The 16,229-nt window shown below is 38.0% G+C and overlaps 2 long non-coding RNA genes across 4 annotated transcripts; both read right to left on the bottom strand.

Annotated features, from left to right (window-relative positions):
* Positions 1-72: 72 nt before the first annotated feature.
* LOC135764774 (uncharacterized) lies at positions 73-2,108 on the bottom strand. Its single transcript, XR_010540267.2, has 3 exons — positions 1,681-2,108; positions 1,416-1,565; positions 73-644 (listed from the first exon to the last, which is right to left on the bottom strand). It is a non-coding gene; the product is annotated as an uncharacterized lncRNA (long non-coding RNA).
* An 874-nt stretch (positions 2,109-2,982) lies between these two features.
* LOC135764833 (uncharacterized) lies at positions 2,983-9,963 on the bottom strand. Of its 3 annotated transcripts, XR_012336054.1 has the most exons (5): positions 7,317-7,760; positions 6,855-6,897; positions 5,926-5,982; positions 5,760-5,858; positions 2,983-3,094 (listed from the first exon to the last, which is right to left on the bottom strand). It is a non-coding gene; the product is annotated as an uncharacterized lncRNA (long non-coding RNA). The 3 variants fall into 3 exon arrangements; XR_010540299.2 differs by lacking the exons at positions 2,983-3,094; positions 7,317-7,760 and adding an exon at positions 9,550-9,963 and having other exon boundaries at positions 5,383-5,858; XR_010540298.2 differs by lacking the exon at positions 2,983-3,094 and having other exon boundaries at positions 5,383-5,858; positions 7,317-7,756.
* Between the last annotated feature and the right edge of the window lie 6,266 nt (positions 9,964-16,229).

Raw genomic sequence — 16,229 nt, 5'->3', positions numbered from 1 at the left:
TATTCATATTTGTGGCGTTTGCTCACTTAGGTAGAACAAATTAACTCTGACATCAGAAGTTCAGGTGATTTTTTTTTTTTTTTTTTTTTTTTTTAGTTCCAAATTTAATGGTTCTTTAAAAGAACAGCTTTAAATATTGAGTAATATTAGTAATATTAGTAATTTTGCACACTTCTGTTGATATTTTCAGAGATGCTTTGCACATCAAGACAAACTTTAACATGCTATTTGGATTAGTGTTTACTGTCTTATATTTTTTAAATGTGTTATCAGTATTTTTGTCTGTAGCTGTAATAACAATATGATCAGTTCATTACTATTGTTATAGGTAAGTAATATCATAATGTAATTCATGTGATAAAGACTCTTTGTAGATATATACTCCCTTTTAATCTGAAGCTCTGGGTGACTTCATAACAATGACAGGCTGAAAAAAACAGAAAAGGTCTACAATCACGAACTCTGAATCCTATTTTGCATCATTTGAACTTTAGTTTGCTATACCGTCCTGCATTGTTTACATGAGACCTGGGCGAGCAGCACTAAAAAAAAACCTTGCAGCAATATGCAGCTAGTGTAACAGAGAGGGCAATCTGAACCGCTTCCATGAGGTGACTTATTGACTCCATTTGACTAAATCCAATCTGTGGATAAAAAACAATAAAACATAACATTTCCCAGTTTAAAATGTCCACACTTTTCAGAACATAGCATCATATATTTTACAATCCTTTTTTAATTCAAATTAATATTTAATTATAAAAGGATGTGTTATTTTTAACACATTTATGTGAAATGCTATTTAACACATTATGTGTCATTTTGTGTTCAAATAAAAACAAGTTGTGCTAAAAGGAACACAAAATGTGTTGTTCCAATAATAATACAGAGATGATGTGTATTCTGGGACACTGCATTTGTTGTGTGTATCCACTGAGAGGCAAACGAGTTTAAAGACCCAAGTGCACTTTATTGACTCAAAACAAAAACAAACACAAAACATGACATTGCATGAAACCTCCAGCAGATACACATTCAAGCAAATCTTAACAAAGGACAATGGGAACTTAAGGGCTTATATACAGACAGGGAACCAATCAGAACATGACACATCAGGGAATGGGGAAACAAGAGACAACCATAACATTGAACACTTTTAAAATAAAAGACATGACTATGAAACACAGAACTTCATAATTAAAGACATAAACACTGAACAAGACAAGAACAAAATACAAAACCATTACAGTGTGTTGTCCCTAACCTAACACTGATTGTGTTGTTTTTACACATCCGTTATAAGAGTGTAAAGGGCACTACGAGTATAGTTGTTTTAATTTATTAAAAAAAATACTTTTAAACTTTCATTGTTTATTATCTGTACAGTGATGGTGGAAAATGATCAAGCTGCTTACCATAAAATATGTAAATAATTTTTGATCATAGCGCGTCTCATTGTAGCGTTCCCAGCAGGCTGGATGTGCAGGAAATGGAACATATGAGTTATAGAAAATGAACCCATATGTCAGACACATGCCTAGCTGCATTCCCAAACAAGCCTTGAGCTGTTAAAGACACATACAACTAAATAATTATTTCTCTCTTCAGTTAAATTACAGTACAACAAGAATACATTTTGTATAATGTTACTGTACACAGTGGGAGCTTTTCCAAACTTACTGTTGGTAAGTGGAGATTCTGTGCAGCTATTGCCAGACTACCAGCTATTATGCCCTGTTCAAGGAGAAAATAAGGCTGAATTATGAAACATTTTCCTATTTGAACACTGCATCCAAATGTTGATAATAAATCAACATGCATATAAACATGAAATATCAGAAATAATAGCTGAACCATCCGAGAACAATAACTTTACTGTACTGTAGTTTATGTTTTGAAATATATATCTTACCTTTTACAACCCTGCTGAAAAAAACAGCTAAAACCAGCTTAAGCTGGTCAAGCTGGTTTTAGCTGGTCTCCCAGCCTGGTCATAGCTGGTGTATCATGCTGGTTTAAGAGGGGTTTTGGCGACTTTTTTTAGCTGGTCAGGCTGGTTTTAGCTGGTCAGGCTGGTCTTGGCTGGTCAGGATGGCTGGTCTTAGCTGGTCAGGCTGGCTTTAGCTGGGCAGGCTGGCTTTAGCTGGGCAGGCTGGTTTTAGCTGGTTTAAGCTGGCCAGGCTGGTTTAAGATGGTCTTAGCTGGTTTTAGCTGGTCGGGTGGCTGGTCTTAGCTGGTCAGGCTGGTTTTAGCTGGTCAGGCTGGTTTTAGCTGGTCAGGCTGGTTTAAGCTGGCCAGGCTGGTTAAAGCTGGCCAGGCTGGTTTTAGCTGGTCTTAGTTGGCCAGGTTGGTTTTAGCTGGTTTAAGCTGGTCTTAGCTGGCCAGGCTGGTTTTAGCTGGTTTAGGCTGGTCTTAGCCTCTCAGCCGGCATTTCAACGTTGAATCAACGTCAGGTACCAACGTTGAATCAACGTTGAATTACCTTTTGGTTTTGCAAAGTGAATCAAAGTTGACTTCACAACGTTGTTTCAATGTTGATTTCACAACATTTTAATGTTGTTTCAACGTCACACTTTCAATAAAGGTGAATCAAGGTTGATATCGCGACGCAGTTTTAACACACTTTTTAACACTAAATATAGATTTTTACTTAACATTTCAATACTCACCAAATGATTTGCTGTACATATCATGTTTTTAGTGTAATTATTACAAGAATGCAATTTGCTGCTCATTACCTACAGTACAACCCCATCCATAAAACTAAACACCTTAAGTAGTTTGAATTTGAATGATGGCATGTGCCTACCCTTTCTAAATAAACATAAAAGCAGCTGTTAAAATTGATCTTTCTTTCAAACAGTTAGGTTTCCAGTTAGTAGTGCAGAAGTGGAATATTCCAAATACAGAATAAAAACATAAAATACGAAAACAAAATAATATTTAAAAGTAATTTTATTCATCTGAATAGAAACAAATATTCTGTGAAAACTGCAAATATGAATTTTGTTGTAGGTTTAGCTCACAGTCTTCTTATGGCCACCAACACCCTTCCATTCTGGCTCATATTGTACTTAAAACCTGATGACAGCATCTAAAGAGAAAACAAAGTTATTTCATTTTCCAAAAATGATGCATTTTTAGCCCATGTATAAAAAAAATCTTATTGCACATCAGGGTGTGTGTGTGTTCTTTAATAGTCTGTCTAGAAACATAGCATAGCCATCTGATGAAGGAAGAAAGCTGTTGTGTTTACAAAGGTGACAATAAGCTTCAATCAAGATCACTACAGTGCAATCAGAAAGTATTCAGGGTAGACCCCTTTCACATTTAAATTTTAAGGTGGTTGCATGATACTGTAATTGTTTAGATATTTTCCTCATAAATCTTCAATACATACCCCATGACAAAGTAAAAACTGAATTTTAGAAACTTCTGCAAATGTATGAAAAAAGAAAACTGCAATATTATATTTACACAGTAAAATCCCCAGTGTTAAATTAACACTGCTCGGTGTTTATATAATCCACACCAAGATTGGTGTTAAAAAAACACTAAATCAGTGTTAAAGTTAATAAGATAATGAAGTGATTGAGTCATTAATAGTGAACACCTGCTGGTCATTCTGTGTCAAATCAACTCAATTTTGGAATGTTCCCGTCTTAAAATGTTTATTTTGTTGACTCTTTTTCTGGAGAAAGTAATACTAAAATGAGGAAGAAAGCCAAATTATTAAATGCAATAGATGAAATCACCATAGTTAAATGAACACTATCATCATCTCTGTTTGAAAACTAAAATTACAACTTGCTTCCAGAGTTACATGGATGATAGGTTGAACTTCTAAAGAACTGCTGAAAATCTGGTTCATAAAGTAAGTCACCATTGCTCCGATTAGTGTTTCCTTTAGTTGGGTAGTTGGGTCTTGAAGTTTGGTGTTAATTTTCTTCTGCTCATTGTGGCAGTGTGTTTATAAAACACATCTGTTAAAGCAGAGGAAGATGAGAGAAATGAAGTCTATAACTCATACTTTGTTCATTAGTATGAAAGTATAAGTCTTGGGATTCAATGATATCATAAAAGAGTAATCAATGAATATAAGTGTTTAATTTATGTTCTGCCAATCCTGTGAGGCTCCCATGAAATCCAACAGTGCTGTGAAAGTCCACATACCCTGAAGAGTTAAATATTTTTTACCCAAATCTAATCTGTGGTGTAAGTCAGACACACTGAGACATCAACAATCAGCCTATAAAACACAATCATGGTGACAATCAACAACAAAACGTCATGCCGCAATGCATGCTGGGTACCAGGATTGTAGAAAACTCATTCATAAATCCCATCATGCATTGCAACATGACAAAAAATTAGCAACTTTCTTACCATTAACTGTCACCATTGTTGAGATTTGTATCAGAAATCATGAAGTCTCTCTTAAGCAAAAAACAACAACAACAACAAAAAACACTAAAGCATTACGGCAGTCTCATTCAATACAATGTCATTTGCATAGAGCTTTTCTATATGCCTGTTTCTTCATAATTAATTTGTGATCAAATGTTTCAATGATTTGTAGAGTAGAATATAATAAAAATAAACTGAGAAGGTCTGGAAGGTTTTCCCCTTACATGAAGCAATGAACAAGTGGTTTTACTAAAACATTGTTGCTATTGCTAAAAGAGGAGAGTTAGATCAGAGGAGATCAAGGGACAAATGCCTAACTAAAGGAAACACTAATCACAGTAATGGTGACTTCAAATGAACTCATAACAAACACAAACTTAAGATTTAATGTGACACATTTTGTGATAAATGTCTATTTGACTTGTGAGACATCACGTCAGAAAGAAGATTTGTCTACTAAATCACGCGTGTGGATGCTGGAATAGTTGAGCACTTGTATTTTGTTCTGACAGCTGTTTAGAAGTTAAACTTATCCAATTAGAAAATAACTCAGCAAGTTATCTTTTTATTTTCAAACAGAGATGCTGATAGAGGGGCAAACGTGAAAGCTTTTGGAGGGATACACCCAACAGTATTCATTTATTGCATTTAATAATTTGTCTTTCTTTATTATTTTAGTATTTTCTCCAGAAAACGAGTCATCAAAATAAAAATGTAGAGACAGGAAAATGTCCAAAATGTAATTGATTTGAATGACCAGCAGGTGTTCACCATTAATGTCTTAATCATCACTTCATTATCTCATTAACTTTAACACTGATTCAGAGTTATATTTTTAACACCAGTCTTTTTTAACACCGATCTTGGTGTGGATTATATAAACACCAAATAGTGTTGATTTAACACTGATAGAGTTAATTTAACACTGGGGATTTTCCTGTGTACATTATACATATTCAGATCATTTGCATCAATATCTGCAATTTAGCTCAGCTACCTCCAATTTCTCTTGATGGTTGCTGATGGGTTCGCATAAACATATGAAGATATTTTGAGGAATGTCTGTAACCAAACTGACCGGAAGCACCATTGACTTCCATAGTAGGCTAAAAGAATACTATAGAAGTGAATGGTGCTTCTGATCGCTTTGGTTACAAATCAATCCAGGAGTTGCAAAGATTGCTGTGTCATACCCAAAAAGACCTGAGGCTGTAACTGCTACTTCAAAAGGTGCTTCAACTAAGTACTGAGTAAAGTAAAATAATTTAACCCCCCCAAGAGATGCTGAAGAGAGCAAACATTGACTGGTTGCTTTACGTGTGGGTCAAACAGCCTTTTGTGCAGTCACTTACCAATAAAAGCTAAGATGGACTCCAGACCTTCTGCACTGTCTGTGAAAGACTTCAAACTCGCCCAGACCAACAAGGCATCTTGTTAGAAAACATCTCGACCTGATCAAAAAAAATTTGATTAGGAGATGTTCTGGTCCTATTTTTAATATATGTTTTACAAACTTACCACAGGTGATCTGGCAAAGCAAAGACTTCCCAAATCTCCTCTTCAGGCTCATCTTAGCTATCATTGCATTTGATAAAGTTCAGAAAAAGAAAAACATATTTCATTAGTATACAATCATAAATGTATGTTTTGGTTAGAAATACAAAAAACTGTGGCCCAAGTACAACTTTGAAAGAAATAAAGAATGTTTAATTTTTTTCTCATGGTACACTGTCACTTCACTACTTTTTGAGCGGTACAGATTTGGGCATCTGGAAAGACACATGACTTCACCTCTGTGTATTTTATCACACTTCTTCAAATTGCATGGTAATCTGCCTACAATAAAAAACAAGTCATGGCCCCTTTTCAAAAGAAAATATAAATTGTGAAATACAAAACACTGCATCTTAGTTATTATGATTAGTAGAATTTAATCTGAATACAAAACAAATACTAAATGCATTGTAATGTTGTAGGGGAGATGCTTCAAAAATAAATTGTAAATGATTGATTTCTATTACAACATGCTAGCTTGGTGGTGCGTTACAATGGTGGGTGGCAGCTCATGGACATAGCCATCATTTAAAAAATTATGATTAAAACCATAATACATAAAGATAGAAAATAATGCTGTTATGTACACCACCACTAAGACCAATTTTATATGTCAATATGAAGCCTCTCTAAAACTTATGTCAACATCCACTCTGAACTATGAATTAACTTTTGTCTCTGTCTATTGAAAACAAAGGGTTTGAAATATGTAAGCCTACATACTGTAGAAGGAATAGTGACATACAAAAGAAATGAATTGCTGTGCTGAACAATAACCATTGTATCCTAAATGATTTTCTTATATTTTCCTAATGACAATAATAAACCAGATATGCACTTTTTGAGCACTAATGTTTTGGATGCAAATATAAACACAAAGTAATAATACTTACTCTTCAGCCAATGGAAAACATCAAAACACAACAAGAAAATGACCTGTAAAGAAAAGTGAACATAAATATACAATAGTTATTAATCCAGAATTGATGGCTTCTGTTTAAATTCTTAACCGTTTTAACAGGCTACTGTAAACTGTGTGCCCGTACTGTAAGTTAAATAACCTTACATTTACGCGTCAAACCCTACATTGAAATAACTTGCGTTATAATTAACTAAACAATGTCAAATAAATTTGAAGAACGAGGATAACACATTTTTATAGAAGGTAAAGACAAATAAAAGATCTGCACTACACTAGCTCAGATGCGTCACGAGCTCAGTCAAACCACTGCATCAACAGTCAACATTAAAGTTCAGAATATTTTAGTCATATCGAATTAACTGTTACTAAAAACAAAATAAACATAACTGTGAACTTATTTTAATGACTTAACCAGGAATTAATAAAAACTTACCTTAGAATTTGCCATAGAAATGAAAACTGTCGTCTGAGGTAAACGGTTAAAATCCACTTTGAACTCACGAGGACGGAGGCGCTTGCCCGCAAATACGTGTGTTCGACTTCTTGCTGCGCTGACAGGTTGATAACGTCAATGTACCGCGAGAGTGTAATTTCTTGACTCGCTCTCGCGATACATTGACGTCATCAACGTATGATGTCGGTTCTCGCAGTGCTGCATGAAGTCGAACATGACTAATAACCATAGCTATTAACACATAACAAAAGACAACATGTAAAAAAAAAACAATAAAGATGGTAAAAAAGATGTCCCACGTCCAGACTGAACTGAAAATTAGAACAATAAATATTTCTTGTATTAAAATAAACAGAAATATTGTGCTTTTAAAACATAGCTTTTTAGATCTTCACCCGGGGGTGGGTTCAATTATTTCATAAGCATGCATGGACATTTTGTTCTAAATGGATAGAGCTTAAAAAAAAAAAATATGGTTTTATTATAATAAAAGTGTAGTAACTGGTTTTTGTATGCTTTATTTAACAACAACAACAAACATCAAAAGAAAATTATCTGCTAAGATAATAACAACCAATGATAATTTGGGGGCCCATTTGGGATGTGGTGTGAGTTTGCCCTGCCCACACTGTCCCACAGTATACCCCACAGTGGGCCTGCATGGGCATGTTTTGCTTACAAAAGGCTGAGGGACCTGTCTGTGGCACCGTAAAGAAAGCCGATAAAAGGTTGGATGTTATTATATTATTATTGGTATTCTTAAAATGTATATTTTAAACGTTATATTTTAGACATTGTGATGAAAATATAATAAAAATAAAACAACCATAATAATGCTTAGAAAAAAATTATCCAGCCTAATCCATCTCCTGAATTCATATGGAAATCACATGCCCCACCAGTGTTAAAATCAATCAAATAGTATACATAAAATATTTTTAGCCTCTTAAACATTATATAATATGAGCAACCTAGAAAAATATTTACCAAAAAGTCACTTGTTTTGAAAGGGAAAAATAAAGATACAAAGATGATTTATTTGCATGTGTCTAATATATTTTTAACTTGATCAATTACTTTTGTTAAATTTAAAAAATATAAGTATTTTCATTAAATGAGTTTTTAAATTTTTATCTAAAGGATTCACAAATAAAAATGTCATAAAACAACCGTTTACCATTCACCGTACTGGCATTATTTCAACCAAATTTCAACGTTGATTTTTAAGCATTGTATTAACCTTTTGCAATCGTTTACCATTCACCGTTGTTTCAACATTGTATCAATGTTGAAAAAACAACTGAGGTTATTTCAACCAAATTTCAATGTTGAAGGTTGGTCATGCCTGCTTGGTGGTCAGGCTGGCTTGTCTTAGCTGGTTTAAGCTGGCCAGGCTAGGAGACCAGCTTGACCAGCCAGGCTGGGAGACCAGCTTGACCAGCCATAATACCAGCCTGGCCAGGCTGGGAGACCAGCTTGACCAGGCTGGGAGACCAGCTTGAACAGCCATAATACCAGCCTGGCCAGGCTGGGAGACCAGCTTGACCAGCCTGGCCAGCCTGGGGGACCACCTTGACCAGGCTGGGAGACCAGCTTGACCAGCCGTAATACCAGCCTGGCCAGGCTGGGAGACCAGTTTGACCAGCCTGGCCAGCCTGGGAGACCAGTTTGACCAGCCTGGCCAGCCTGGGAGACCTGCTTGACCAGCCTGGGAGACCAGCTTGACCATCATGGCCAGCCAGGGAGACCAGCTTGACCAGCCTGGCCAGCCTGGGAGACCACCTTGACCAGGCTGGGAGACCAGCTAAAACCAGCTATTTCCATCTTAAACCAGCTAAAACCAGCCAACCAGCTTAGGCTGGTTTAAGCTGGTTTTTTCAGCAGGGGTAAACTGTGTGCCCGTACTGTAAGTTAAATAACCTTACATTTACGCGTCAAACCCTACATTTAAATAAGTTGCGTTATAATTATCTAAACAATGTCAAATAAATTTGAAGAACGAGGATAACACTTTTTATAGAAGGTAAAGACAAATAAAAGATCTGCATACATTAGCTCAGATGCGTCACGAGCTCAGTCAAACCACTGCATCAACAGTCAACATTAAAGTTCAGAATATTTTAGTCATATCGAATTAACTGTTACTAAAAACAAAATAAACATAACTGTGAACTGATTTTAATGACTTAACCAGGAATTAATAAAAACTTACCTTAGAATTTGCCATAGAAATGAAAACTGTCGTCGGAGGTAAACGGTTAAAATCCACTTTGAACTCACGAGGACGGAGGCGCGCGCCCGCAAATACGTGTGCTCGACTTCTTGCTGCGCTGACAGGTTGATAACGTCAATGTACCGCGAGAGTGTAATTTCTTGACTCGCTCTCGCGATACATTGACGTCATCAACGTATGATGTCTGTTCTCGCAGCGCTGCATGAAGTCGAACATGACTAATAACCATAGCTAATAACACATAACAAAAGACAACATGTTAAAAAAACAATAAAGATGGTAAAAAAAGATGTCCCACGTCCAGACTGAACTGAAAATTAGAACTTGTTTAACAATAAATATTTCTTGTATTAAAATAAACAGAAATATTGTGCTTTTAAAAGCTTTTTAGATCTTCACCCGGGGGTGGGTTCAATTATTTCATAAGCATGCCTGCACATTTTGTTCTAAATGGACAGAGCTTTATAAAAAAATAAAAATAAAAATATGGTTTTATTATAATAAAAGTGTAGTAACTAGTTTTTGATTTAACAACAAACATCAAAAGAAAATTATCTGCCAAGATAATAACAACCAATGATAATTTGGGGGCCCATTTGGGATGTGGTGTGAGTTTGCCCTGCCCACACTGTCCCACAGTATACCCCACAGTGGGCCCGCATGGGCATGTTTTGCTTACAAAAGGCTGAGGGACCTGTCTGTGGCACCGTAAAGAAAGCCGATAAAAGGTTGGATGTTATTATATTATTAATGGTATTCTTAAAATGTATATTTGAAACGTTATATTTTAGACATTGTGATGAAAATTTAATAAAAATAAAACAACCATAATAATACTTACAAAAAAATTATCCAGCCTTATCCATCTCCTGAATTCATATGGAAATCACATGCCCCACCAGTGTTAAAATCAATCAAATAGTATACATAAAATATAAGTATTTTCATTAAATGAGTTTTTAAATTTTTATCTAAAGGATTCACAAATTAAAATGTCATAATACAATCGTTTACCATTCACCGTACTGGCATCATTTTAACCAAATTTCAAAGTTGATTTTTAAGCATTGTATTAACCTTTTGCAATCGTTTACCATTCACCGTTGTTTCAACATTGTCTCAATGTTGAAAAAACAACTGAGGTTATTTCAACCAAATTTCAACGTTGAAGATTGGTCATGCCTGCTTGGTGGTCCGGCTGGCTTGTCTTAGCTGGTTTAAGCTGGCCAGGCTAGGAGACCAGCTTGACCAGCCAGGCTGGGAGACCAGCTTGACCAGCCTGCCCAGATGGGAGACCAGCTTGACCAGCCTGGCCAGCCTTGGAGACCAGCTTGAACAGCCATAATACCAGCCTGGCCAGGCTGGGAGACCAGCTTGACCAGCCTGGCCAGCCTGGGGAACCACCTTGACCAGGCTGGGAGACCAGCTTGACCAGCCATAATACCAGCCTGGCCAGGCTGGGAGACCTGCTTGACCAGCCTGGCCAGCCTGGGGGACCACCTTGACCAGGCTGGGAGACCAGCTTGACCAGCCATAATACCAGCCTGGCCAGGCTGGGAGACCTGCTTGACCAGCCTGGGAGACCAGCTTGACCATCCTGGCCAGCCTGGGAGACCAGCTTGACCAGCCTGGCCAGCCTGGGAGACCACCTTGACCAGGCTGGGAGACCAGCTAAAACCAGCTATTTCCATCTTAAACCAGCTAAAACCAGCCAACCAGCTTAGGCTGGTTTAAGCTGGTTTTTTCAGCAGGGAATTTAAAATGTAAAGAACACATTTACAAAACCAAATAAGTATAGGGCAATATGTAGCCTAAATATTTCTTTAAACTAATTACAACAGACACATAAAACACAGGAGTAGCGAAACGTATTTCAATCCAGTGTGAAAAATAAGTAATTTTGGAAGAAATGAAGTTTTGAAAAAGTTTCCGCCCATTTCACATCTGGAGTCTCGAGAGTCAGTCATTTCATTGTGTAGCCCAGTTACAGTGGGGGAGCCAGAAATTTATTTTGCTACTTTCACTTCCTGTTAATCGCCGTGTTTATTTTCTACATGTGGCAGCTCAGCACTTGTTAAAAACAAACATTACGAATATAACGTACATTGCTAATACTGGCTTCATGATTTCAGTGTATAGGCTGGAAGTGTGTAGTAATTGTCTTGTGGACTGAATAAGATTGCCATTTCTTTTTACAACAAAACCGAACGCAGTGTTTATTCTTGTGAAATTATTCTTAAAAAGGGATTTTATAGGTTACTTAATGATTGTTGGACTGGATTGACACCTTGAACTTGAAATGGCAATGCGCATCAGCACCGATAGCGCGCGTGAACTAAACTTAAACGACTTTATGTTCGCGTATTTTTGGCTTAAACAGACAAATGACTCAAATGCTAAAACAGCTGTCTTGGTGATTTTTTTATATTAAACAATTGGTGTGTCTTCTTAAACGAATAAACATTTTATTGCATTCGGTCTTATATTCAGCCACTTCTTTAATTAAACATAGGACTGATTGATCCCGATTTTGTGTACTGTGTATAATAATTATGCATATAAATGCCCACACATGCATAAAAAATTTTTTATTTGACCTTTATTTAATCAGGAAAATCTCTCTGATATTCAAAATCTCTTTCACAGGAGAGTCCTAAAAAAAGTACAATTGTAACATGTAAACCATTTCTTAGATATACACATGCGCGTGCGTGTGTGTGTGTATATATATATAGCCTACATAATTATTATACAGAGTACACAAACATATATGATGTAAACAAAAACTTTTATTCTTCAAACGATTAATCTCGAATAATGCAGCCCTAATTAAATATCAAAAGAAGAAAAGAAAACCACTCACTGCTCATATCTGACTGACTTCTGTAACTTTGTAAAAAATATTAATCCATATTTACTTTTAAATTACTTTTTTCTAAAAATCCTTTGTGTTGAGCTCTGCTATTTAAAGGTTTAAGTTTTATAATGAAGTTTAGATTTCCTGAACAACTTTTACTGAAGGTTACTTAACATTACATATTTTGCTTCATTAAAGGCATAGTTCACCCGAAATGAAAATTCTGTCATCATTTTTTCATCTTTTTGTTGTTCTAAATTTTTCTTATGAACACTAATTAAGATATTTTGATAAATGATGATAAGCACACAGCTGATTGTAATCATTGACTTCCATATTAGGAATAAAAAATATGATGGAATTCAATGGGTACCATTAACTGTGCGCTTACCATCATTAATTAAAATATCTTCTTCATCATTTATCACAATACTTCCATATTTTTTCATGCTATGGAAGTCAATGGTTACAATCAGCTGTATGATTACCATCATTTATCAAAATATGTTTTTTGTGTTCATCAAGTTATAAACGTATACACGTTTAGAACAACATAAGGGGGAGAAAATTATGACAGAATTTTCATTTTTGAGTGACAGACAGTAAATCAGATGTGAGAAGTAGAAAGGTAATTCACCCTTACATCTTGTAATGCATGCAGTTAGGAATATTTGTCTAATGTGAAGTAGGCCTAATCAGCGATCATAAGATTCTTCATGCTTTTTTATACATGGTTATAGATAGTTTTCTATCATGAACTATGGACCCCCTAAAGTAGCCTTGGCCTCCCCCTGGCCACCAAAAGATTCTAGTTCTCCCATTGGCCCAGTGGTTCTCAAACTGGGGCCAGGGGGCCAAGAGATTGTGCCAAGGGGCACATTTTTGTATGAAATTTTATAAAGAAAATTAATTCATCATATTCTGTGTAATTACATCTCAGAAAAATAAGCCTAACCAACAGCACTGCATTGTATAATAATTAAACATTTTTGTTTAATTAGAATTTAAATTTTAGAATGTTTTGTCATATGTTTTTCTTTTAGGGGCCACTAAGAGATGCACCGTACACAAGGTTTACGATTTTCTGAAGCTTTTTTATAGAACAATGCCAGTTTACTGGCCATAGACTGTAGAAAAAGATGGACGTAGTGTCCGTGACGTCACAATCGTTTTTGAAGCTTAAAGTAGGCGGTGCCTGTCGTCGCCATCTTGGCCACGCGTCACCACGCATCACTCGTGGATATTCGAAAATGGGTAAAAAGGCAAGAGGTGGGTAAAGCTGAGGTGGCTGGTTGCTGAAACCACCCCCCCAGCCCGATTCTAGTGACAGCAGTGCCTATTTAACTGTCACTCAAGTGGCTTAATTATGCAGAAGTTTAAGGCTTAATATAATTTAAATGGATGAGTTACAAAAAATTCACCCCCCTCACAGTTGTCATGAAGGGAAAAATTAGCTATACAGACCAAAAACAATTTTTCTACCAGGCTTTAAACATATTTTCTACTGTAAAGTTGGGCATTTTAACATGGGAGGTCTATGGGAATTGACTACCTTTTGGAGCCAGCCTCTAGTGGCCAGTCGATGAATTGCAGTTTAAATCACTTCCGTGTTTGCTTTATCAGAGAGATCAGAAAGTTGCCCCTCGGTAATGGCCTATGCCTGCCATGACGATGTAAAAAGGCGTGGCTTTTGCCCTTATATAACGACTGTCTTTAAGGCATATCCTCACATTCTTTCTCTTCACTTCATGATACTGAAGCGTTGCCGTAGAGTATTGCACGCGTAACGGAGAGTCAATCTGGCTGACATTTACATGGATATATTGCTTCCCTCCTCGTGCGAAGCGCTCCCCCCTATACCCCAAAGTGTTTAAGGCCAGTTTTTCGGGGCCTTGCTTAGCACATGCTTCCCTTGCGCACGTTCGGGTTACATTACTTGCGTGTGCCGTCAAACGTGATGTAATACGTTGCGAACAGAGAGTGAACATTGCCCTCAGTGTCTGTAGTTCATGCAACATGTATTGCTCTATGAAGTGATCACCGGAGGGGCCCCGACAATTCCCCCTGGCTGTTTCGGGTGAAGGCGGGTATTCGTGTTAGCTATGTTGGGCTCTGATGTGTTGTGTCCGATGGCCGCTGACACACAGCGGACCGTTGTTGACTCAAACAACATATATTCAGTTCACAACGTGTACGTGGGGAACCAATATGTATAATATATATACAATATATAAAACACGGCCTCGCTCCCAATGTGCAAGTTACATACACGCTGCGGAGAGAAAAGGGAAAATTATATTGAGTGTGATCCCTCGCCCAGTGTAGCGATCTTTTGTAACTGGCACCCTGCGTGCACATTGCACTGTGCAGTACAATATGGAGGTTCACAGCGTCACTGTACAGTCGAGGATGTTCAATCCGAGTGGCGAGCTGCTGCAGACCCAAACTTGTTTTTTCACAGTATGTAACTGGCCGTTACTACGTGTTTCGGTGTATGAGGAGATGTCTCTCTTTCCGCTTCTGTTTCCAGCTCCGTCTAAGCAGCGAGCGACTGCAGACCCTGGCTCAGTGTTTCTAGTGGATCGCTCTGCTACATTGTTCATGCACGTCCGGATTGCACACTGTGCAGTACAGCTCAGGAGTTCATGACGTTCCCGCACGACGGTGACGCTCTGCCCACACTCCTGCGCTACATAGCAGCATAGTTTCTCAAACACAGTATGCAACTGGCACCCTGCGTGTGCGCGGTGAGCCGCTGCTAACATGTTCCTATGTGCGTGGAATCAAACCTTTCCACTTTTATATCCTGCATCCTGCCTTCCCAAGTGGTGTGCTGTGGCAGGTTTGGCTGGTTGTGCCCAACACATAAACCCCTGTGGCCCAGCCACAGCTCCAGGCACATACATGCCTCGCTCTGCGCATTTTGCAGTCTCCCATCGGTGCTTAGCTTCCCTGTATGTTTGGCAGTGCCTGTAATGGGCACCCGCATGCGTGTGGCGAGCCATTGCTAGACATGTTCTTATGGGGCCAACAAGCCAATCATTCGTCAGTGTTTACCCTCCTTTTTACCTTGCCGTATGGGCATTTCTGAATTCTATTGCTCTTTTACGGGATTCCACTTTTAGTTGACGTCAGACCACCCAAGTCAGTGCAGTCACATCACATTTTCAGAGTCCAGCAATTGTGACTGTGCATCGAAGTACATGCCTGTCAAGTGGGATAGAGCGGCTTGTACAGCTGCTACTATCTCGGCCTTGGGCGACGGTCTTATTGGGAACCCTACGTGCATGGTTTAGTGCACATATGGTGGTGCTTATTGATGGTGTTTGTTTAGACCCGCACATGTTCACAGGCTGTGCCGCTATCCCATCTAAAAGTGGGCAGCTGTGCATCATACTCCTAGATATTGCCTGTTTGGAAAGTGTGCTGTCCGGCCGCAGGCGAACTCTTTATCTTAGAGTAATTTACCTGTGTGTGTGGGCATAGGAGTATGGTCTGCATGCTAGCTATACGTTGTGTGCTTGGTTGTGGTTCTGACTTGGGCTTGATGCGAGCCCGTCTCTCTCTCTCAGGAGCGCGCACAAGTTGTGTGTCTGCGGTGAGCTGTTCCACCCGAGGCACTGTTGTGCTGGTGAAGGACGCTCCAAGTATGCCACATTTCGCCCTGACCCTCTGCTTGCATATCTGCTCCACATTTGCAACTTTTGTCCTGGCCACCACAGATGTGGCACGGTCATGTGGGTGAGGGCGTTAGCCAATCTGAGTTTGGTTCAGGCTTACTGGATCTGTGCACAACAGGGAT

This window comes from Paramisgurnus dabryanus, chromosome 2 (genome assembly GCF_030506205.2).
Source record: "Paramisgurnus dabryanus chromosome 2, PD_genome_1.1, whole genome shotgun sequence".
Lineage (NCBI taxonomy): Eukaryota > Metazoa > Chordata > Actinopteri > Cypriniformes > Cobitidae > Paramisgurnus > Paramisgurnus dabryanus.
The sequence above is the reverse complement of the archived record's forward strand: the minus strand, read 5'-3'. Positions and strand labels throughout refer to the sequence as shown.